We start from the raw sequence: 26,373 nt of genomic DNA, 5'->3' as shown, positions 1-26,373 counted from the left end.
AGTTTCAGGATCGTTTTTAAAATCCGATTTCCAATCATTTTCCATTCGAACCCGATCCTAATTTCGATCCCAATGCAAGTCAATGTGATTTTTAATAATTGAAGATCGGATTTTAAAAACAATCCTATTCACTACACAGCATGTAGTCCAAAAATTGTTTCAATTTTTGGACTCCACGCTGTGTAGTGATTAAAAAAAAAAATCCCCCCTGGTGTCCGCTTACCTGCACAGATCCACTGCCCAGTTCTTCTTGGTCCAGTCCGGTCCAGTCTTGGTCTCTCCTTCACAGGCCTTCAGAGCGCCGCCACCTCCCTAGGCTAGTGTTAGAGATGATGGGAGTAGGCGGGGCTTGTTGTGGTTTAGGAGAGTGTGGGCAGAGAGACGTGAGTGCATCACTGATGTCTCCCCTCCCAGTACCCGCCCACACTCTCCTAAGCCACAAGCCCCACCTTCTCCCTGCATCTCTATAACACTAGTCTAGGGAGGCGGGGGGAAGCAGGGCGCTCTGAAGGCATGTGAAGGAGAGAGGACCGGACCAGAAGAGGGCAGCGGCAGCACTTCTGTGCAGGTAAGTTGAGCAAAGTTCACGAGTAGATAGATACTACTGTACACTGACTTGTCTAGTAGATAGACAAGTCAATATACAGTAGTATCTATCTACTCACAAACTTTCCTCGTCATCCTCACAGCAGCGCAGCACACAGTGATTTACCGCAGCCTGCCACTCTTCTGCTTCATCCCTGTTTTACCGTATATTCAGTTGAGTATACGGTAAAACAGGGATGAAGAAGAAGAGTGGCAGGCTGTGGTGAATCCATGGGAATGAATGGACACAGCTGGCACGCAGGGGGTTAAGCGGCCGGCCGCTTACATTCATTCCTATGGATGCTAAGCTTTTCCCACAGTGTTTGGCCTGTAGCCAAGCATTGTGGGAAATAACCTCCGATCTCGATCCCGCTCGAAAAGATCGGGATCGGAATTCCAATCGTGATCGTGAAATTTACTTGATCGCTGATCGGAATACGAACATTTCCGATCCCGATCGCTCAACCCTACTAGTATCTAAAATTCTAAAGCCTTTAGATCTAATTAATGAAACTAAAATAAAATTCATAGGATTCGTCCTCTTTGAAGGCATCTGAAAGATATAATAATGCGTTATTGTGGAGCCTAAATGGCCAACTAAATGACTCGTTCAGCTCTGCTACATCTATACCGCCTATATGAATAGGAATAACATGTTTTTCTTAGCGCATTAATTGGATCCAGACTTCAGCATGCTGACAGTGACATTACAATGGTGTTTGAACAGTAATTGGTTGGATAATTTCCCCCTTCGAAGACAATAGCTTCATACAGGAGGTTTGACATAAATTGAAAACATGCTATTTCTCCTATAAATCCTTAAAAGATCTCAATAAGCACAAAAATATGTTCAATTTCTTCCACTAATTTTAACCTTTTAAATGAAAATAAAGATTTAATTAAAAAAATGTAAAGTTAAATTCAGTTTGTATTAAAGAGTCCAAGTTATAGCACTGGAGTAGATTATAAGATCCCCATCTGTTTCCATAGGATTATATTCACACCACGTTATTCTGAACATGTGTCGCGGACTATGGATACATTAGGCGAGAACGTTCCTATGTATCACGGAATGTACTAAGAGGGAGTGTAACATACATAAGACATGGAGCAGATAACAGATGCTCAGAAATATGTCCTGAGGCATCACAGCGAGTATTTCATCATAAGGAATATAAGGAATGAGTGAAGCTAACAATATGTATACACGGGCAATATACAAGACCCAGTAACACCTTCCTTATATCCAGGGCCGCCGATAGGCCAGTACTACTGCTACTGGCGTCAGGGGCCCGGCCAAATTTTAAACTGGGGGGGGGCCGGGCCCCCTGGCGCCGGCAGCAGTCATTGTATGTCCTGTTTCAACTCATCTGCGTCCAGAGGACATGTCAGCGTCAGCGAGAGAGGCGGCAGCGGCGAAGCGAGGAGCTGACACAGGTCAGCTCCTCGCTTCAGCCGCATATGTGTCAGCGAGAGAGACACCCAGCGGCGAAGCGTGGAGCTGTCCTTCCTTCAGCCGCATGTGTCAGCGAGAGAGACGCGCAGAGAGCGGCGAGGGAGCGGAGGAGAAGGTAATTTTAATGTGGAGGTGGAACGTGAATCTGGGGGCAGATGAAAGAGAGGACGGAATGACACTGGGGCAGATGAAGGAGGGGACGGCATGACACTGTGGGGACATGAATCTGGGGGCAGAGATGGAGGGACATGAATCTGGGGGCAGAGATGGAGGGACATGAATCTGGGGGCAGAGATGGGGGACATGAATCTGGGGGCAGAGATGGAGGGGGGACATGAATCTGGGGGGACATGAATCTGGGGGCAGAGATGGAGGGGACATGAAACGGGGCAGAGATGTGGGGACATGAATCTAGGGGCAGAGATGGAAGGGGGACATGAAACTGGGGGCAGATGAAGGGTGTATATGAAACTGGGGGAGAGATAGAGGGGGGACATATAATTTACGGGTGACTGTAGGAGGATTATACTGTGTGCGGGCACATGAAAAATTAACAAGTGGGAAGAGTCAACACAAAAGTGGGTGGGGCTAAATTTGCTGCGGCGCGCTAAGCGCGCCACACATTTTGTCCCTCTTTTAGTTCTTCAAAAGTTGGGAGGTATGGAGATGGGGGGACATGAATCTGTGGGCAGAAATGTGGGGACATGAATCTGGGGGCAGAGATGGAGGGGACATGAATCTGGGGGCAGATGAAGGCTGTATATGAAGCTAGGGGAGAGACGGAGCGGGACATATAATTTACGGGTGACTGTAGGAGGATTATACAGTGTGCGGGCAAATGGAAAATTAATGAGTGGGCGGAGTCAACATAACAGTGGGTGGGGCTAAATTTCCTGTGGCGCGCAAAGCAAAAATGGCAGGGGGGGGGGGCAGACACTTAGGCTGTATGGGGCCCCAAAATTCCTGATGGCGGCCCTGCTTATATCAATCATAACCAGAAAGTGACAGCAACTGGGAGACAAGAAGGGAGATGTTGGTGTATGGAGAGCAGGCAATGTCTTGTTATATTCTGACAACTGACTACAATGATTATCTATCAGTAGTTTACAGTATTGTGTAAAGGAGATCAAAATAATCATACAAAGGAAGTGATAATACGGCTCCCACAGATACATACCTCCCAACTTTTGAAGAACTGAAAGAGGGACAAAATGTGCGTGCCGCGCCAAATTTAGCTCCACCCATTTTTATGTTGACTCCGCCCATTCTCATTCATTTTTCATGTGCCCCCACACAGTATACTCCTCCTACAGTCACCCGTAAATTATATGTCCCCCCTCTAGCTCTCCCCCAGTTTCATATACACCCTTCACCTGCCCCAGTTTCATGTCCCGCCTCCATCTCCATTCATGCCCCCATCTCCGCCCCCAGATTCATGTCCCCCATCTCTGCCCCCAGATTCATGTCCCCATCTCTACCCCCAGATTCATGTCCCCATCTCTACCCCCAGATTCATGTCCCCATCTCTACTCCCAGATTCATGTCCCCCCATCTATACCCCCAGATTCATGTCCCCCATCTCTTCCCCAGATTCATGTCGCCCCATCTCTACCCCCAGATTCATGTCCCCCCATCTCTGCCCCCAGATTCATGTCCCCCATCTCTACTCCCAGATTCATGTCCCCACATCTATGCCCCCAGATTCATGTCCCCCCAACTCTGCCCTCAGATTCATGTCCCCCCATCTCTTCCCCCAGATACATGTCCCCCATCTATGCCCCCAGATTCATGTCCCCCATCTTTGCCCCCAGATTCATGTCCCCTCATCTCTGCCCCCAGATTCATGTCTCCCCATCTCTGCCCCCAGATTCAAGTCCCCCATCTCTGCCCCCAGATTCATGTCCCCCATCTCTGCCCCCAGATTCATGTCCCCCATCTTTGCCCCCAGATTCATGTCCCCTCATCTCTGCCCCCAGATTCATGTCCCCCCATCTCTGCCCCCAGATTCATGCCCCCCATTGCTGCCCCCAGATTCATGTCTCCCCATCTCTGCCCCCAGATTCATGTCCCCCATCTCTGCCCCCAGATTCATGTCCCCCATCTCTGTCCCCAGATTCATGTCCCCTCAACTCTGCCCTCAGATTCATGTCCCCCATCTCTGCCCCCAGATTCATGTCCCCCATCTCTGCCCCCAGATTCATGTCCCCCATCTTTGCCCCCAGATTCATGTCCCCTCATCTCTGCCCCCAGATTCATGTCCCCCCATCTCTGCCCCCAGATTCATGCCCCCCATTGCTGCCCCCAGATTCATGTCTCCCCATCTCTGCCCCCAGATTCATGTCCCCATCTCTGCCCCCAGATTCATGTGCCCCATCTCTGTCCCCAGATTCATGTCCCCCCAACTCTGCCCCCAGATTCATGTCTCCCAATCTCTTCCCCCAGATTCATGTCCCCCATCTCTACCCCCAGATTCATGTCCCCCCATCTCTGCCCCCAGATTCATGTCCCCCCATCTTTTTTCCCAGATTCATGTCCCCCATCTCTGCCGCAGATTCATGCCCCCCCAACTCTGCCCCCAGATTCATGTCCACCTATCTCTACCCCCAGATTCATGTCCCCCATCTCTGCCTCCAGATTCATGTCCCCCCCATCTCTGCCCCCAGATTCATGTCCCCTCATCTCTGCCCCCAGATTCATGTCCCCCATCTTTACTCCCAGACTCATGTCCCCCATCTATGCCCCCAGATTCATGTCCCCCATCTCTGCCCCCAGATTCATTTCCCCTCATCTCTGCCCCCAGATTCATGTCCCCCATCTTTACTCCCAGATTCATGTCCCCCCATCTCTACCCCCAGATTCATGTCCCCCCATCTCTGCCCCCAGATTCATGTCTCCCCATCTCTACCCCCAGATTCATGTCCCCCATCTCTGCCCCCAGATTCATGTCTCCCCCATCTCTGCCCCCAGATTCATGTCCCCCATCTCTGTCCCCAGATTCATGTCCCCCATCTCTGTCCCCAGATTCATGTCCCCCATCTCTGCCCCAGATTCATTTCTCCCCATCTCTGCCCCCAGATTCATGTCCCCCAATCTCTTCCCCCCAGATTCATGTCCCCCATCTCTGCCCCCAGAATCATGTCCCCCCATCTCTTCCCCCAGAATCATGTCCCCACATCTCTGCCCCCAGTGTCATGCTGTCCTCTCCTTCATCTGCCCCCAGTTTCATGTTCCACCTCAATGTCTACACACAGAAACCACTTAAACTCACCTTTTCCTCGCTCCCCCGCCTCTCTCTCCGCAGTCTCGTTAACACCGTTGTAGGTGCGATGTGACGTCATTATATTGCGCTTACACAGCCACTAGCCAGAGTGCAGCGGCAAAGCAAGGAGCTGAGCTGTGACAGCTCCTTGCTTTAGTCGCGTATGTATTCAACTCAGATCTGCGTCCTCCAGACGCAGATCTGAGTTGAAATCGGGACATACCTCCCTCCAACCGGGACCGCGGGACACGTCACCGAAATCGTGAATGTCCCGAGGAAATCGGGACAGTTGGGAGGTATGCATTCACATGGAGTAAACCTGAACTCATTTTAGCACAATATAAGTGTAAAGAATACACGTGTAGTAATAATACTCCCATTGACTTCAATGACATTTTTTACACGTGTAATGTGCCAAAATGAGTGCGTGTTTACTATGTATGAATGGACCCAAACACTGTCTGCAAGTATCGAGAAGAACTGATGGAAGGCAAAGGGCAAAGGTCACACCAAATATTGTTGAGATTTCCATTTCTCTTCACTCACTTCAAAAATCATTATTAACCCTTCTATTCCTGAAAGCATTATTCCACGTCTGCCTATCAGTTTTCCATAGTGTATATATATATGTGTGTGTGTGTGTGTGTGTGTGTGTGTGTGTGTGTGTGTGTGTGTGTGTGTGTGTGTACTAGCAGTGCGTGTGGTTAGTGACAGAAATCCTATTAATTAAGCGTAAAGTAAAGGAATGATTTATATATGAACCTGAAGATCTCGGGGGGAGGTTATACATTCGCAACGTGATCTCAATCCCACGACAGGTGGGTCCCATTAAACTAATTATATTTCTATTTCAAAGAAAATAACTGCAAGCATTGCTTAAGGAAAATAAAGCTAGAATATGTATGACTGCTGCCTTTGACACTGTTTTTCATCATTATAAAATAGTAAAAAGTGATGGGGGCTATAGAATGCCATGCGGCAATGTGTAAGTGGGTAAACCATTGTTCGAGGCTAAGGAAGCAGAGAAATGTAATTAATGCAACATGTAACATAGCGAGAAGTTGTGCCGGATGAATCCCACAGGGATTAGTGTCAGAGACGTTGTTGTGTCGTGTTTTTCGAGCTCGAAAAAGAAAGAAATGAAAAGTTTTATTATCTTATTTCTTAGCATGGGATGATAACATCTAATTCTACACAAAGGAAAACAAGCAATGATAACAAGGAGAAAGAAAAACGTATCCAGTGTTTGGAGCCCAAGGAAAGCTGCAGTCTACGATACAAATCTCAAATCATATCAGTGTTAGGCTTGAGCCGATCTTGACTTTTCAGGATCGATTTTAAAATCCGATTTCTGATCATTTTTCATTCGAACCCGATCTCGATCCCAATTCCGATCCCAATGAAAGTCAATGGGATTTTTTTCCTATCCTATTCACTATACAGCATGGAATCTAACAATTGAACACTTTAATTGTTAGAATCCACGCTGTGTAGTGATTTTTTTTTAATCACTAAGTAGCCAGAGGAATTTTTTTTAATCCTCTGGCTACTTAGTCCCCCCTGGTGTCCACTTACCTGCAGAGATGGCTAGTCCAGTGCCCGGTGTTCTTGTTCTTCTTTGCCTCGCTGCCCCCAACTCCCAGGTTAAGAGAGTGTGGGCGGGTACTGGGCGGGGAGACGTCACGTCTCCCCGCCCTGTACCCGCCCACACTCTCCTAAGCCACAAGCCCCACCTTCTTCCTAGCTCTTTAAACACTAACCTGGGAGGCGGGGCCAACAAGGCGAAGAAGAACGAGAACACTGGGCACCGGACCAGCCATCTCTGCAGGTAAGTAGCTAATAGAGATGTTAGCTAGTCTCCCATTAGATTGAATGGATACAGCCGGTGTGCAGGGGGTTAAGACTGTGTGCCAGCTGCTTCCATTCATTCCTATGGAACCGCAGCGGAGCCTTCACACTGAATATACAATCCGCTCAGAATGAGTGGAGCGTATACTTAGTGTGAAGGCTAACATTGTTAGCTTTTCCCACAATGCTTGGCCAGTAGCAAAGCATTGTGGGAAATAATCACCGATCTCAATCCCACCTAAAAAGATCATGTTCGGTATTCCGATGGTGATCGTGAAATTCTCTTGATCGCCGATCGGAATCCGCTCAACCCTAATCAGTATATTTAACAAAGTTACATAGGTTACAGCACAAGTTTCCAAAGTGTGGTGGGTGCGGGTGATGGAGACCACATGGCAGGATGGCCAAGGGGTAAGTCTAGCCAAAAATATTAGATAAGTGTTAGCTACCCTTCCCATTATACCTGCTTGGTTGAGCATGCATGTGTTTTCAAAGGAGAGAGGAAAACAGAAGGATTGTGCATGCCAAAGTCCAATTGTCCTATTCTTCTTTCCCCGTCCACTGCCATCCAGGGAGAGTTGGAAGGCGCCCAAAGTTATTAGATAGTCAACTAGTCGGGCAAGGATTAGCAGGTTCCATCAATACTCATTTAATGTCAGGGTTAGCAGGTTGTGGAACCACTTTACAAATCCAGTTTGACTTTGGGACAACTTTAGAGCATTGTCTAAGCAGCCGCCATGATATTGACCCTTTAAATCCTGTACAGGGATAAGGACTTCACTGCGGGGAACCTGCCAGGTTGTTATCTCACAAAGTGGTTCCAGTGTTGTTAGCAAACCAAGAGATATCAATACAAAGCACCACAGGTCCAGCAAAAGAATTATGAGATCTAGGGCAGACGGTTACAGTTCTGTAGTCAAGAACAAGCAAATGGTCAGGACAGGCAGCAAGGGTTCAGTGGTCAGGTACAAGCCAAGTGTCAGGCACAAGTATTAGGGAGGAGAAGAACACCAGACAGGAATGAAGTCAGGAATCAGCCAAGGTTCAATGTTCAGGACATATCAGATAACAGGCATACTGAGAGAGAGGCTAGTCTACTGGAACTTTATTGTTCAGGGACAGGGAAAACCGACAAAGCACATATATATAGGATATGGCCAACGGGGAATTGACAGGGACATAAATAGCTATATGCTAGAAGAAGAATAGAAGGCCAGTGCATGCACCGTATTGTTGCTATTCACAAACAGAGAGGGTGATGGTAAAAGTGAAAGATAAGTTGGTGGGCCATGGAGAGCAGAACACTAGAAAAAACACGCCAGTAGCATTAAAGTATAAAACCACCTTCTGGGCATGCTACAATCCCAAGAACAACCCGTGAACAGGACAGGCGCTCTTTTTGGAAACGATCAGCTCAGATAAAATCCATACAGTGTAATATTGGGGCCACATGGAGCGCAATATAACCCACATTGTACAGAACTGTGCTTAACAAACACCAATCATGGATTGCTTATATAGAATGGATTGTAGTACCCATTTAGTTCTTTCAATACTCACATAGAACCAGGGGCGTAACTACCGAGGTAGCAGCGGTAACAGCTGCCACAGGGCCTGGGACATTAGGGGCCCAGCGACAACCACTACCGCTGCGTTTTTTTTCTTAATAGGCCATTATCGGTTGGAGTTACTCCAGATGGTAACGGGCCCTATTTACTTACCGATCCTGGCAGGGGCCGGGATCGGTAAGTGACACCGCGGCCCCCACAAACACTATTATTATACTCTGAAAAAACCCCAGAGTATAATAATTGTTCATGGGTGTCCACATTGGGGCATAATACTGTGTGCAGGGGCCACTATGGGGTATAATACTATGTGCAGGGGCCACTATGGGACATAATACTGTGTGCAGGGGCCACTATGGTGCATAATACTATGCGCAGGGGCCACTATGGGGCATAATACTGTGTGCAGGGGCCACTATGGGGTATAATACTATGTGCAGGGGCCACTATGGGGCACAATACTGTGTGCAAGGGCCACTATGGGGCATAATACTATGTGCAGGGGCCACTATGGGGTATAATACGATGTGCAGGGGGCACTATGGGGCACAATACTGTGTGCAGGGGCCACTATGGGGCATAATACTATGTGCAGGGGCCGCTATGGGGTATAGTACTATGTGCAGGGGCCACTATGGGGCACAATACTGTGTGCAGGGGCCACTATGGGGCATAATACTATGTGCAGGGGCCACTATGGGGCACAATACTGTGTGCAAGGGCCACTATGGGGCACAATACTGTGTGCAGGGGCCACTATGGGGCACAATACTGTGTGCAGGGGCCACTATGGGGCATAATACTATGTGCAGGGGCCACTATGGGGTATAATACTATGTGCAGGGGCCACAATGGGGCACAATACTGTGTGCAGGGGCCACTATGGGGCATAATACTATGTGCAGGGGTCACTATGGGGCACAATACTGTGTGCAGGGGCCATTATGGGGCATAATACTATGTGCAGGGGCCACTATGGGGGATAATACTGTGTGCAGGGGCCACTATGGGGCATAATACTATGTGCAGGGGCCACTATGGGGCATAATACTATGTGCAGGGGCCACTATGGGGTATAATACTGTGTGCAGGGGCCACTATGGGGCACAATACTGTGTGCAGGGGCCACTATGCGGCATAATACTATGTGCAGGGGCCACTATGGGGCACAATACTGTGTGCAGGGGCCACTATGGGGCACAATACTGTGTGCAGGGGCCACTATGGGGCACAATACTGTGTGCAGGGGCCACTATGGGGCACAATACTGTGTGCAGGGGCCACTATGGGGCACAATACTGTGTGCAGAGGCCACTATGGGGCACAATACTGTGTGCAGGGGCCACTATGGGGCACAATACTGAGTGCAGGGGCACTATGGGGCATAATACTATGTGCAGGGGCCACTATGGGGCACAATACTGTGTGCAGGGGCCACTATGGGGCACAATACTGTGTGCAGGGGCCACTATGGGGCATAATAGAGCGTGCAGGAATGCGGGGGGGGAGAGGTGTCGGTCGGGGTCTTTGGTGTCGGTTGGGGGGCTCCGCCATTTCTAGTTATGCCACTGCATCAAACCCATTATACTGCAGTGCACCCAATTATTTCACTGTGCAGGATTTATTTCACCGATTTTTGCTCCCCTCCACTAGCAAAAAACTGTGTCAATGTCAGGAACTCTGAGCGGTCAGCCCCAGTCTCTATATTATATAGGAATAGGCTATAATATATCCGCCTATCCCTATGGAATAAGTTTCCAGAATTCAACCAAAAAGTTTACCCTTCAATCCAACAAGTTTGGAAACTATTGAGGAGTGCAATTTTGACCCCAACCCCAGCCCTGCATTATCTAAGCTTCTGGACAGGTATTACACAGCAAAGTCTTCATTTTTATTGTATCTTGTGTAAAAACTAAGAGTCTATTAAAGAAATGGGAAACATATTTATTTCTGCGTTGTCGTCTGGCGTTTCCAGCCCAGCCTTAATTTTCACATTAGCACATTTCAGGGAAGGTTTTCAGAAATGATTTCTGGTAAGTTAGTAAATTATTTGCAGGAATGGTTGAACCTTTCCACTTTAACCTGCTCTATACTCATACTGTATACAAAAATACTGCAATTCGGTGTTTAAAGACGAGATGTGTTTGGTATATTGGTTACAATTCTCCTCTTTTTCTGGCCTAGAATCAGCAAAAAGGTCAAAGGTTAATTTAGCCAACACGAAGAGCCAAATGAGATGAGACCGAGCTCAAGATAGAGGTCACCGGAGATAAGTAAGTCTATGAAATTCTCGTTTTTTGTCCTTCTTCAGGACCCAGGTCAGATCAATTAGATGCAATTCTTGAATAAATTTCATATTTTTGAATATAATATGCACTTATAGTCACATGGATGGAAAATAAGGAAATGAGATAAAACACTTTGCTGGCGCTGTAGCTGAAACCAATTCTGAAAACTAGGTACCTAAGATAGGTGAAGGAAATGAGGTAAAACACTTTGCTGGCGCTGTAGCTGAAACCAATTCTGAAAACTAGGTACCAAAGATAGGTGAACCTCATGCATACAAACTATGCTATGGAAGGTCAGGGGTAAATTTCATACACTTCACTGGTGGTGCTCACAGCAAGTAAATAAGTCTATATACAGTCCAGAAAATAGAAAAAGCTGGGCACTCACCCTTGGAAGAGTATAAAAATATTTCAAACCTTTATTTCAGGCGGGGCTTGTTGTGACTTAGGAGAGTGTGGGCAGTTACAGGGCGGGGAGATGTGAGTGCCCCCTCCTCCCTAGGCTAGTGTTACTGATGCTGGGAGTAGGCATGGCTTGTTGTGGCTTAAGAGAGTGTGGGCAGCTACAGGGTGGGGAGACGTGAGTGCCCCCGCCTCCCTAGGCTAGTGTTACTGATGCTGGGAGTAGGCATGGCTTGTTGTGGCTTAGGAGAGTGTGGGTGGGTACAGGGCGGGGAGACGTGAGTGCCCCCGCCTCCCTAGGCTAGTGTTACTGATGCTAGGAGTAGGCGGGGCTTGTTGTGGCTTAAGAGAGTGTGGGCAGTTACAGGGTGGGGAGACGTGAGTGCCCCCACCTCCCTAGGCTAGTGTTACTGATGCTGTGAGTAGGCGGGGCTTGTTGTGCCTACTCCCAGCATCAGTAACACTAGCCTAGGGAGGCGGCGGTATGCACAGCACTCTGCCGCGTCTGAATGAGAGAGGACAGAGAACAACGGCCCAGAGCTCCGGGGAGCGGCAGCGGTTCTGTGCAGGTAACTAGGGTTGAGCGATCGGGATCGGAATTCCGTTCCCGATCTTTTTTAGGCAACATCGTAACCCGTGAAATTTATTCGATCGCTGATCGGGATCCGATCTTTTCAGATCCTGATCTCTCAACCCTAATCTTCAGTCAGTGGGGTTGGACATTGACTATAAGGTAGTGACCTCCACTCCTCACTACCAGTATGGATCTTTAGGATGTCTCTACAAAATGGCCCTACAAAAATTTTTCTGGGCATCAGCTAATTTGCATATCCTTTTTCCCAGAGACCATTGTCTTATCTATAAGACTCCCTGTTTTGTCGCTCTCCGCCATAACAAACAATACCACCTTAAAGCGGGTACTAGAAAAGGGTTAACGCAACAATTTAACTTTATTACAAGCGAGATTTCGAGCATTCAGATACGAGATGATCTGTAATTTTCCAGATTGAAAAGTCGGAAAACTCGAATCCTAATATTCTGGTAAATACCTTATAGACAAATGGAAAGTGTGACTGTATAAATAACGTAGTTAAGGAGGAGATGGAAGATGAAATTTAAAGTCCGGAGACAATTTATATGAATGAAATGGACTTTGAGAAGCAAAATGATTTTTCCGCTCGAAACAAATAGCTTTGGTGTTCCGATGTAATAAAAACAAACTCTATTAAAGCCGCCGTCCCACTCGCAGCGTTCTAAGTTTGTTTCTTTCTATAATTGTGGTCGTTTCCGAGCCAAATCACATTCTTTATTTTCAGGCTATACAGCAGTTTTCAATTTTAGAGTAATATCGATGTTAAGCAATTTTATAAGGGTCTTAAATATAGCTTCCATGTTGGAGTTTTGTAACAATCGCCTCGGAACGTAGACCGTATTATTGGGGATTTTGTAACACTGTTTCATTCTTATCCCATTTAGACCCAATCCCTTTAACTAACTGCTCATGAAAACAGCTCGCCTCCAAATGGATTTTGTTATTGTTGGAGTCTGGTTTTGGTCTACGTTCGAGAAACGTAAACTCGCTCGCTATTCATGCGTGCTGACATGTAGATTAGGGAAGAAATGAGGAAAATATAGGCTCCCGAAAATGAGCTGTAATGAAGTTCTATTTTCGTTAAGGGTCGTATTTTTTTTTTTTTCTTCTGTTTCTTCGTTTTTTTTGCTTTTGTTCCTTTTTCCATCTCTTGGAAACAGAGTCTCCAGTGTAATTCCTAGGTAGCTCGACGAAAATGACTATTTTAAGAAGGACGAGTTTCACCACAACCCATTCAGGGTAGGTTGGAGAAAGGTACAAGCTATTTTAAGGGAGTATTATGGAGGGGGCGGAATAGATCACACATTTCGGGAAAAAATAATTACAGTTGGATTTCCATTGCAGACGGGTCAATTTACGTTCTGACCAACAGGTGGTTTGGAGGTTCTTAGTCACTTAAGCTCAGGAATATGTATTTATGGAAGAAATAGTATGTTCATAGTGGGAAGGTTAGGTAGAGGAATGTCCCACTAGAGGAAGATCCACTAGAGTACCATAGATACCTCCGATGGACCGGAAAATAAACCCTGGTGGCTTGTGGGAAATCCAAGATGGACTCTTATTAAAGGGGCTGACCAATATTGAGAGACCAATGATATTGTTTGTATAATGAAAAGATCTACAATTTTCCAATATACCTTCTAGGGTTCCTCATGGTTTTCTAGATCTCTGCTTGCTTTCATCAATTCTGCTTATTCCCAGTGGATAATAAAAAAACAGCCCATAGTTATGTGATATACAGTCCATGGTCATGTGATATACAGTCCATGGTCATGTGATATACACATATAATGATCGGAGGCCCGGAAGAGATATACAGTCCATGGTCATGTGATATACAGTCCATGGTCATGTGATATACAGTCCATGATCATGTGATATACAGTCCATGGTGATATTTTACTCACCGATACCCATTCTTGTCCAGTCCAACCTCCACTTCATCCCCCAGAGGACACTTCAGAGTTCTTCAGCGTCTGCACCCTGTAGATGCATTGGCCAGATGTGATAGGATCGGGGAACATTGAGTACAATATCGGCTGCTGCCTGTTGGAATAATCAAATAGGTAGCAGCTGAATTTGTGCAGTACCAAGGAAGGTGAGTAATAACAACATACAGTTATACTCACCTCTCCTGGACATTCAGCATCTCAATGGAATCTTCTTCAGGCCTCTTTGGGCCTGCGTCTGACGTCACAGGACCCTTGGATCACTGCTGAGGCTTGTGATCACGTACAACATGTTGAGAGTCATGATATCTGGGCTCTCGATGTGCTGCACGAACCTCAGTGGTGATCGCGGAGCATGTGACATCAGATAGTGGCATGAAGAGGACATCAGATGCCAGTGAAGGGGGCAATATACTGTGTGAGCACCAGTAAAAGAGTCCAATTCACAAGCTCTGTCCATCAGCCATTTTCTCTCCTAGCCCTGGGTGATTGCAGTCACAAATATCAATCTTCTCCCACTCCCCAGGATAGAAGTGTCTGGTGTTTGACTCTTCTTCCACCCACTTCCCATAGTCAATTTCCCATCCTTTTTGTTTGCTGACAATGCAGGTCCCATTGAGAGGTAAGGCCTGCATAGTCACCTAATAGGAGCCCTGTACAGCGTGTGTTTTTGCTATTTCTCCATCAGGTATGTTTTGGTGATATGTTACATATTTTTATACTATATATTGTTGTAATTTTCTCTCTAGCCCCCACCATTGCCAAGCAACAAGTGCAGTTACTTTTGATGCCCAATGTGTTATGTAATCTCTGTAATGTCAGGTGGGTGATGTCAGGCAGGGGTGTAATCCAGAGCTCCAATCAGAGTCAGCCAGTGTCAGAGCTCAGAGTCACACCCCTTGTCTGCTCCTGCCTGACTTCACCCTCTTGACAGTACAGAGACTAAATAGCACATCAGACACCAAAATTAACAGTATTGATTGCTCAGTAATGGTGGGGGCTAAAGAAAAAATCCAACTGTGCAGGAATCAGTGAAGCACCAAATATTAAAGAGCTGAATTTTTGGAGGTAGTGAAAGGTCCTCTTTAAGTGATGTCTATGCCGCCTCTAAATATCTTATGAAGAGACCCTAAGGATTAGAGATGAGCGAGTAGTACTTGATCGAGTAGGTATTCGATTGAATACTACGGTATTCGAAATACTTGTACTCGATTGAGAACCACTCGCTATTCGAATGTAAAAGTTCGATGCAGAACCAGCATTGATTGGCCGAATGCTATACAGTCGGCCAATCAACGCTGGTTCTTCTCCTACCTTTAGAAGTCTTCTCCGAGCAGCTTCCCTGCGGCGTCTTCCGGCTCTTCATTCACTCTGCCAGGCATCGGGCCTGGGCAGAACCGACTGCTCATGTCCGCTTGTAGTGCTTGTAGTGCGAGCATGCGCAGTCGGCTCTGCCCAGGCCCGATGCCTGGCAGAGTGAATGAAGAGCCGGAAGACGCCGTGGGGACGCTGCAAGGAGAAGACTTCTCAGAGGATCCAGCCTGACCCTCACTCGTGGACTTGGTAAGTATAATTTGGTTGAACGTTGCCTGCTCCTGAAACGAGCATTTTCCCCCCATAGACTATAATAGGGTTCGATATTCGATTCGAGTAGTCGAATATTGAGGGGCTACTCGAAACAAATATTGAACTTCGAACATTTTACTGTTCGCTCATCTCTACTAAGGATACCAAAAATTTTGTTGCAGTCTGATCTATGTCTATTGTGTTAGTTTGAAGGTTATACAATGCAACTTTTTTAATAAATTCCTCATATCCATGACTACCTGTTGAGGTGTCTTTAAGGAATGCCCATGCTGCCTAAGCACGTGGAACCATCGGGGCGCAATTTGTCCAATGCAAACCAGTACAATTACGTCCCTGTTCCCATCTGTGTTTCAGATTCCTTCATATGGCTTCTGTGTCCTGTTTACAAGAACATTTACAAAAAGGACCTCTCAGATGTAAAGCTCATGCCTGACGGTGAAAGACATCTTAGTGTTCGTTCCGTACGTTCACGTTCATCCCCCATGTTTATCATCTTTGGTCAACTCATCATCTATGAGCCCATTTACCATCATGGTTGGTTGGAATCCTGCAGAATAAATCTCTTTATTGTCTCTTTATATGAGGCTTGCATGACTTGGAGATCACATTCGTCTTTTGTGGTAATGACTATGAATCGGGGCGAGCTTCTTTCCTCAATGCCAGTTCTATATCAAAGGTTACTGGTAACAAAATAAGTCAATTGTTCTTTATGTAAACTTTTCCAAAGTCACGCTGGCGATGACACGGAGGAGCATGCCTAGACCACAGGAATTCCAACCATCACTCATTTTCTGCCTTCGCCATCTCGGAAACACTGTACGGTTTGTACTTCGCACAGGCATAAAATAGATTTTTGTTGATATAATATTTAACGGTATTCATTCACAGGTCAGTGCTTGATACCCGAAATCTGCGGTTGTCTATGTCTGTTCTTATAAGAAATCAAACATCACAGCTAAGGAAAATGAGGCTATTTTAGCTGAGGGTCTCTTGCGTGTCTTGTAACTGGAATCATGGGGGGGTGAAGCAATAAATACCAAAATTAAAAAAGCATAAAAATAAAAAAAATAATTAAAAAAAAAAAAACATAAACACTGTAAATGCGAAACACAGAAGCGGGAGATAAAATAATACTGTGCGAATGGAAATGTGAATCATTTTCCGTCATAGTCATGAGCTGCCAGTTTATATTAGATCTTGGAAAATAGACTAAGGCTGGATTCACACCAGCGCTTCAATTCTGTTTGGGGACTCCGTCCCTGAATCGGCTTGAGAAAGGCAGAGAGAACAGTCCTGACTCTGCTAGGGGAGTAACTACAGGGGTAGCAGCTGCCATAGGCCCAGGACATTACGGGTCCGGCAACAGCCGATACCGCTGCATTTTTTTTTCCATAATAGGCCGTTACCGGCTGGAGTACGGGCTCTATTTACTTACCGTTCCTGGAAGGGACTGGGATCGGTAAGCAACACCGCAGGCCCCACAAACACTATTATCATACTCGGGGGTCTTTTCAGACCCCCGAGTATAATGATCGGAGGCCCGGAAGAGGTAAGGGAACATAAAAAAACAGTGTTACTTACCTCTCCAGGCAGGCTTCAGGCCTACTTCTGTGACGTCCCTGACATCACATGACCGAGGCCTGCGTCCCGGATCATGTGACATCCCGGACATCATTGAAGATGGCCGACACCACCGAGGAGTGCAGCAGAGCCAGGGAGGGGAAAGTAAAAGTGTTTTTTATGTTGATATCTCCCCTGGGGTCTCTGAAAATACCCCAGAATATAATAATTGTTCATGGGTGTTCACAATGGGGCATAATACTGTGTGCAGGGGCAACTAAGGGGCATAATAGTATGTGCAGAGGCCACTATGGGGCATAATAGTGTGTTCAGGGGCCACTACGGGCCATAATGGTATGTGCAGGGGCCACTATGGGGCATAATAGTGTGTTCAGGGGCCACTACAGGCCATAATGGTATGTCCAGGGGCCACTATGGGACATAATAGCGTGTGCAGGGGCCACTATGGGGCATAATAGTGTGTGCAGGGGCCACTATGGGGCATAATAGTGTGTGCAGAGGCCACTATGGGGGATAATACTATGTGCATGGGCCACTATGGGGCATAATACTGTGTGCATGGGCCACTATGGGGCATAATACTGTGTGCAGGGGCCACTATGGAGCATAATAGAGCGCGCAGGAATCCGGGGAGGGAGAGGGGTCAGTCAGGGTCTTCGGCGTCAGTCAGGGAGGGAGGGAGGGGGGCCCCATGTCAAAAGTTCACCACGGAGCCCCGCCATTCCTAGTTAGCGCCACTGCTCTCTGCATTTATCAGGTTTCTACCTGGCGGACGCCATTTAAGGCAATAGAGTTTGATGGTTTCCGCAAGTAAGCAAGTTGGATTTTCATTTTTGGGTCTCCAAGCGGACCCGTATAACGGAAACCTAAGCACAAGTGCGAACCGAAAGTCAAACACAAGCCTTAGCCAAGATCATTATGAGGTTATGTCTATGTCTCAGGCTGTTTAGATTAGGCTACACACTGGGTCTTGCCACAAAAGGGCATAAAAGTGCTTCCCCTACTGCTCTATAAAAAGGCTTTCAGAGGCCACTTTTGGGTAGTATATCTCTTGGTAAGAAATCATTGACTGATCGACATTTTTTTATACCTCTGCACTCAAAGTTGACTGACTTTGAGAGGGACGAGTCATTGGACAGAGAAAAGTAGGATGGTTGTTTAGATGAATTGCCCACTTTCCAGGCCATTCTCACTTAACTGTTAGGAGATGTTGGAAGCCATGGTTTTGTGAAGGTATACGTACATAGTGAACAGGCCAGACAGGTTACAGGGGAGAGAATAGTTCGATCAAACATAAACAGCTCTCAAGGCCTCTTTGTCCATTATTCAGACACAGGGGGTGCTTTTATTATTATACACCTCTGTGTCTTCCTGGACTATTGCCAGGTGCTTAATAGAAGGAAAATTGGTGTCATGGCTCTGATTACATGTTCTTCCAATGACAGCGAGTTGCTATCACCTTCATTTACAGTGGTGTTGTGAACAAGAAACAAGGACTGTTGTAGACTGAAACCATATCACTTTTAGCCACAAATCCTGGTTCTGTTTGGGATCCGACAATGGTTGGGTTCGAGTATGGAGCCTTTGTGGTGAGCACTTCAATACTGCCATTGCCCCATCTAGGGAGCCATCACAAATGACCGTCATTACCCCTACTAGTGATATGAGGAACACTAACAGCTCAGCGATACGTTCAGGACATCCTGTGGCCATTTGCTGTTGATAACCGGCATTTTTCAGCAGGATAATGCTCACCCACACTATTCCCAAGATTGTCTCCGCCATATTGCAAGACGTCCATGCCAGATTTATGGTCAATTGAGCATTTATGAGTCCAACTGGAATGCCAACTTTAGTAACCTACTAGTGTACAGGATTTATAGGCCTAGCTGTAACATCTGTGGTCAAATGTGCCACAGGATACCATATGGAACCTGTATGGCTCAATGCCCATGACTACCCCATGACTCTAGAGGTGCCCAATAGGGTCCTAGAGCTTCTGCTAAGTTAAACAGTTTCCCTAATAAACATCTCCTTTGGTTGTAATATTGTCATCACTACCTTCACGCTAACAAAGCCATTCCAACAGCTCCATTGTAGTGCGGTATTTTTTTTTGCCAGTGAGTGTATTTATTAGATTGGACTCATTTATTTGTTGGAAGACAGCAGCCCTAAAATCATTGGAAAGTGGTCACAAGTGGTTAAAGCCTTTGCAGACATGATGTTATTAATGGCTGCGTGCACCGTGCCGTCTTTGCCCATTGAGCTTATTATCATAATGTCGAACATATTTGCCAGGAAATGCTAATATAATCCTATTCCAATCTGTTTTTAATTATCTCACCTCCTATATCTGACAGAAAATGCATCGCTTTGCATAAAATCACATGGCGGGTTTGCAAAATAAATGTAATCTACTGAATGGGTGCAATGGGTTAGATGAACGTGACATCTTAGATATTGGTCAAGTCTTGCTGCCGTCAGATTCCTGATTACTATACAGATGACTTCAGACTAGGGTTGAGCCAATCTTGAGATTTCAGGATCGATTTTAAAATCCGATTTTCGATCATTTTCCAGCCGATCCTGATCGCGATCGTGAAATTTGCTCGATCACCAATCGGAATCCGATCTTTTACAATCCCGATCGCTCAATCCTAGTCAATGCTTCTCTATGGGAAAAGTCACTTTTAGGATTGAGCAGATCTTGAGATAACCTCCGACCTTGATCCCAATGGAGAAGAACGGGATCGCAATTCCGATCGTGATCGTGAAATTTACTCGATCGCCGATTGGAATCTGATCTTTTCCAATCCTGATTGCTCAACCCTACTTCAGACACATGGCGGTGCAACATTTCAGGTAGGTTGTGGGTTGACGTGTCCATCTTGATGTAGTAGAAAACCCAATGTGGTCAATGTAGTTGTCACTATAGAGACACCAAAGAAGTCGACAACATTGCCATTTTCATACCCCAGAATAACCCATACCCCAATAGGGAGCCTAGAAGTAAGTTGGGATACGGCTTTATCTTCTTCCCTGTTAGGTTTTCCAGATTTAATAGGACTACGAAATGAAGGGGGTTATGCAGCACTAGAAAACATGGTGGCTTTCTTCTTCTTAGGATGAAAGACATCAGCAATGATCTAAGAGAAGCAATTATTGCTGTCCAGCAATGTGGGAAGGGTTATGAGACCATTTTCCAACAATTTGAAGTCCATCATTCTATAGTAAGAAAGATTATTTACAGGTCAAAAACATTCAAAATCGAGGATAATCTTCCCAGGAATGGACATTCAAGCAAAGTTAGCCAAAGGTCAGACCATGCAATGCTCAGAGAAATTGCGAAAAACCCAAGAACTACATTTAAGAATCACCATTACCTACCTTAGAATATTTGAATATTTTATGGCAAAGGCACCTTTGGGATACAATAAGGTTCAAGGGCCTAGTAGGCAGGGAAGATGCCAAACCACGCAGCGTCTGCCATCAGAGCCTCCTCCGATCATATCTTTGTGGCCACAACCAATGGAGCAATGTAAAGATAACCATTTTTTAATGGATAGGCAAATAAGCCTGCAAGTTCATTGAAGGCAGGGCCTGATTTGGAAGATTTGTGCTCTTGCTCCCTTTTGTTATCAATGTCCCATGGATCCCAGATGTAACTTTATATTATATTTTCAGCCTCTGCTTACATCATGGTTGTCTGATCTGTTGAAGCAGGCTCCGCCCCTGGTGCACTTGCAAGCTGATTTGTAGAGCCATAAAAAGATGATCATCTCTGCATTCGGGGCCGGCTCCAGGTTTGAGAAACAAAGCCCCAGTGGATCTCTTTTGGAGCAACTCATGCACAATGCAGCAAAAAAAACAATCGAAATTGGATGTTGTTTGCTAAGGGAGACCAACTAGAGTGCAGGGTAATATAGTCCATTCCATACAAGTAGATGCAACCTGTTCAGACATTGGAACATTAAGAGGAATTTGTGGCGGACATCTGCCTGAGATTCTTCTTTATCTTCTGCCCCTGACTCACAGTGCAGGGTATCACTATTCTGTTGCGGCTTCCACCAATGATTAGGCCAAAATGAATGAGTCTAACCAGTGGGGAATCTCAAGCCGTGGCCTCCAAATCAGCTGCAGAATCTGCAGCAAGATCCAGCAGGACGCTTTTTTTTCCCAGCTTCCTGCTCCAATTAGTTTCAATGAGAGGCAAAATGTGGTAGGAATATGATGCTGATATAGGGGCAAAATACGCTGCAAAATCAGTGCCAAATTCCACCATGTGAACAGGGCCCAATACTGTTAATAGTGACAATCCACAATGGCCCCATACAGTAGTATATGCTCCACAGTGGCCCCCATACAGCATTGTGTGTTCCGCAGTGGCCTCCAAACAGCATTACGTGCTCCATAGTGGCCTCCACGCAGCATTAGCTGTTGCACAGTGGTCCCTCAGTATTATATGCTCCACAATGTCCCCCACATAGTATTCCTGGAGCCCTTAGTGGCTGCCTCGATACAGGGCTCCAAGCTGGGAGCAACCTTTATCTTTCCTTTCTTTTCCTTTCTCACTCTTTTTCTCTGTATCTTCAAAAATCCTGTAACCAAGAAACTAGCACTATGAATTAGCAACTATAAATCGAATGGAAGACCCTGTGGAGTTTTTTGTTCCTTTTGTTTCTATTGTAAAGCATGGACTCAAGACCTGGTTCAGCTGGTTTCCTGTGTCTACACATGTGCCTGTTACCATCCCCCCAGAGCTACGACAGCATGTCTCACCTTGTGGCATGGAAGAGAAACCTACATGGAAATGTGGACTTCTTCGTTCAAGGAGATGATTTTTGGCGTCTATTGCTGATGTGTGAAGATGCTACAGCTGACTGGTATTTCTTTCTATTACTGTGGACACGTGGGACTCTGCTACAGCCTGGAAACCTACCATCACCCACCTACCCCAGGAGTTATGGAAGCATGGAAAGAGAGCAGCACCATGTATACCTGGATGGCTTCAGACTTCTTTGGGGAAGTAGAACACAATGGTAAGGAGGAGGAGGAGGAGGGCTTGTGATGAAGGACATTTGGGGCATTTTTTTGTGGTTAATGGACAATAGTGCTGATGCAAGATACCGAACTATCAGCTGTGAGCAGGAGATCTCACCACCTACCAAAGGAACTGCCACATGTTATCATGATAGCTGCATATGTTCCCCACCTCTGCAAAAATGTTTTTCTGCCTGTTATATGTACATGCTGTGATCCCCCTCCTCATGTCCTCCAACCACATTCGGCTGTATTATTATTAACATCACTCCGCACACAGAACTAAATGATCCTGCAGTGTGTCTGTTTCTTTCGTTTTAGTTGCTATGATTCCTAGGATTTCTCTGCCATGAGCTTCTATGTGTTTCTCTCTTGTTATATACTACTGTACCATCTATGAAACTGTATCACTGAAATTTCCCCATTGTGGGACTTATAAAGGAATATCTTATCTTATTATATGCTCCATAGTAGCCCCCACTCAGTATTATATGTTCCACAGTGTCCTGAAGAGCTCTGGAGTGAATGTTGTGCCCCCGGACAGGCGAATATAAGAATTTTAAAAAAAATCTTATCACCTTCCCTGGGCTGGCATCTATTGCAAAGAGTCCTGGCGATCACCAGGCCCCTCTAAATTAACAGTATATATAGCGATCGGGAACCAGGATTTCCCCAACCACTATCGTGATGGTCCGGGACCCCTGTGATTTCCAGCTGTGCCACTGTCGAGTGGGCCCCCTCAGGATCTTGGGCAAGCCTGGTCTTGACACCGGCCCTATCTGCTTTGCTCCAGTGCTTTGTGGCCACATAGGTATATTTTGCTCCTATTGAAGACTCCTACATGACGGTATTAGTGGGTGTGGATATGATAAACATATAGATACTATGTATTGCTCTATGGGTTTGTGGCCATATAGGTAGGTTCTGCTTCCATTACAAATCCCTACATGTAAGTATTAGTGGCTTTGGACCTGATAGACAGATAGACAGTATATACTGTACATTGTTTCATTGGTTTGTGGTATGTTCTACTCCTATTAATGACCCCAGTATTAGTAGGTTTGGACTGATAGACTCCCTTTAACTACATGAGGGCTATAGTGACAACACATCATCAGTAGGGTAAAACTAACCCGTATCACGACAGTCTTACCCCAGCTATATGATATAGTATACTCATTGCTTGATCTTCATTGTTCCTTGCTACTCTTCTCTAGAAGATTTTACCAACTGGACTAAAAGCTTTGCTCTTATGAGCCCAAATTTATAGTCCTATTTTATGATGGTAAGAACAGCAATGCCCTTGGAATTCTATTAGATCAGATAAAATCCCTTTTAGAGGATGGGAAATCTGTTATTAATTTGCAGCCTCCATATTCAGATACATTCTTACATCAGGACGACTTCCTGTGCTACAACTCCTGCAGGGATGCAGGTGGTCAAGATCCGAATCTATTGTGAATGAAAATACGTTTTGCACTTATCTCAAACGTTTGCGAAATCTCAAGTTTATGTCTAGACCGTTTTATCAGGCCGCTGTCGTAATGCTTATGTGCGTATTGATATGTTACATATGCCAGCCTGTCAACGTTCTCCGGTATCACAAAGTGCTTTGAAATTGTGCCTCGTGTTCGCTCTCTGATTTCTTCCGTGCTATCGAAGTTGTAGACTAAGATCACATTGAACAGATTTCTACCTTATCATCTAAATGTGTGGCGAAAGGAGCAAATGGGAAAAAAAAATGCTAAAGTTTTCGAAGTAAGTGCAATTGTTCCGGCTGTGACCTGAATCGATCTCGGACGTAGTTTTAACAAGGTGCCACCATAATCTGTGCAATAAAAGTGCTCTATATGTGCTCGGCCAAGGGTCACCATGTTGGGATGAGATTCTTGAAGCTCCAATGACAAGGTTGAGCCGAATCCGGTGCAAAAAAATTATTATTTAGATTATTATTCAATATTAGAGGATTGCATGCAACCGCTAAGGCTGTCATCTATGGTCTGTGGGGCACCAAGGTCCAGAGACATCCTTGGGACAGAGAGAAAACCAAAAAAAACAGGAAAATAAATAAACCTTGACTTCAGGCACTAAATGAGCAAAATAAAATACTGCCTTAACTTCAGGAAAAACAAAACAAAATCCTGCTCGTTCGAGCGACTAACTAAACAAAAATGATAACCTTACTATACGTGTGGCTTACTTCTAGCCACACGAACAAACCAACAACCACGATATAGTCTCACTTGCCAGACCCAGTAACAGCACAGACCCAGATGCCTCCTCTCACTCCCTGGATCTGCCCTGAAGTGCAGGATCACTTATGAGACTAGGAGCCACACCTGGGGCTGAGGCCTACTCAAGACTCGCACTGGACCACACATAAGATTCCAGCACTCTCCCTGCCACCTTCTCACAAAGGGTAGAGCTACGAAGTATGTCTATGTATTAGCTATAATTCTTTTTTTATTTTTAATGTAGATTGTGTACCCCATATAGGGCTCACAATCTACATTTTTTCCTATCAGTATGTTTTTGGAGTATGGGAGGAAATCCATGCAAACACGGGGAAAACATACAAACTCCTTGCAGATGTTGTCCGTGGCAGGATTTGAACCCAGGACTCACTGAACCCAGGACCACTGAGCCACTGTGTTGCCCCGTATTAGCTATAATTCTATGGGGGCAGCAGACTGTATACAAGGGCAGAGTCACAGGAATAGCCAAAATGATAATAGAAGAATACCAGAGATCTAGACCATGGTCACAGATAAAACCAAATCAGCAAGAGAGAGAGTAAAAACAGGAGTGCAAGCCAAAATCAGTACAACAGAGTATCAGCGGAAAACAGGGATAGGGACTGAGATCATAGAACATAGAGCCTGATAGAAATGGAATCACAGGCACCTGGGTAAGGAAAGGTTAAAAACCCATTTGTCAGCCCCTGATTGGACGCTGAACTAGAGCCCTGATTGGTTCTGCATTCTGAACAGACCCAGCCAATGTTTGACTAGTAGACAAAGCAACCTTAAAACAACTGCAAAGGCAGAGGCAATACACAATCGCCCCCAGCAGTGAGGCACAGAAGAGAATGGCAACTACTGGGTGGGAAAGTAGGAGGATGGATACTTAGATTCTTGACATAGGCTACATCTACACAAACCAATATTGAGAGGGAAAAATCCATTGAGGTTCGCCATGGAAATTGTGACAAAATTTGTATGTCTTTGTATGGCTTGTCATGTCAGCGCAGGTACACTTTAACCAACATGGAGGACTATCTGGCAAATTCTTACTGATTTATCATTCCACTTTGCAGGATTTCCAGACCATCCAATGTTGGATGAGTGGAATACAGGGGTATAATATAATAAGATGGTATAATAGACAATGGTTAACAGTGAATCTTGTGTGTTATCAATATGGTCTATAGTAGAGATGAGCGAGTAGTGTTCGATCGAGTAGGTGTTCGATGGAATACTACGGTATTCGAAATACTTGTACTCGATCGAACACTACTAGCTGTTCAAAGTTTAAGGTTCGATGCAGAACCAGCATTGATTGGCAGAATGCTATACATTGCCAATCAACGCTGGTTCTTCTCTTACCTTTAGAAGTCTTCTCCGTGCAGCGTCCCAGCGGCGTCTTCCGGCTGGAATTCACTCTTCCTAGGCATCCGGCCTAGGCAGAGCCAACTGCGCATGCGCGGGCATGCCCTCGCATGCGCAGTCGGCTCTGCTCAGCCGTCGGGCCGGGCAGAGCCGACTGCGCATGTCCGCACATGACCGCGCATGCGCAGTCGGCTCTGCCTAGGCCCCGATGAATAGGCAGAGTGAATTCCAGCCTGAAGAAGACGCGGGGACGCTGCGCCGGGAGAAGACTTCAAGGAGAATCCAGCCCGACCGTCTCTCATGGACTTGGTAAGTATAATTTTATCGAATTTTGCGTACCCCTGAAATGAGCATTTCCCCCCATAGACTATAATGGAGTTCGAAATCCAGTGTGCAGCTGTTCGAATCGGATTTCGAACCTCAGACATTTTAGTGTTCGCTCATCTCTAGTCTATAGCAATGGTATCCAAACTCTCCAGTTCTTAAGAACCTGCAGTGACTCCCTGGATGTTACGGCATGCCAGGGGTTGTATTTTCCGAGCCGCTGTTGATGTCTAGGTTGCAGACCACTCTTCTGTAGGACCGGTTATCTTCATCTGTAAGTACTTTC

This window comes from Leptodactylus fuscus, chromosome 4 (assembly GCF_031893055.1).
Source record: "Leptodactylus fuscus isolate aLepFus1 chromosome 4, aLepFus1.hap2, whole genome shotgun sequence".
Classification (NCBI taxonomy): domain Eukaryota; kingdom Metazoa; phylum Chordata; class Amphibia; order Anura; family Leptodactylidae; genus Leptodactylus; species Leptodactylus fuscus.
Note: the sequence above shows the minus strand (reverse complement) of the source record.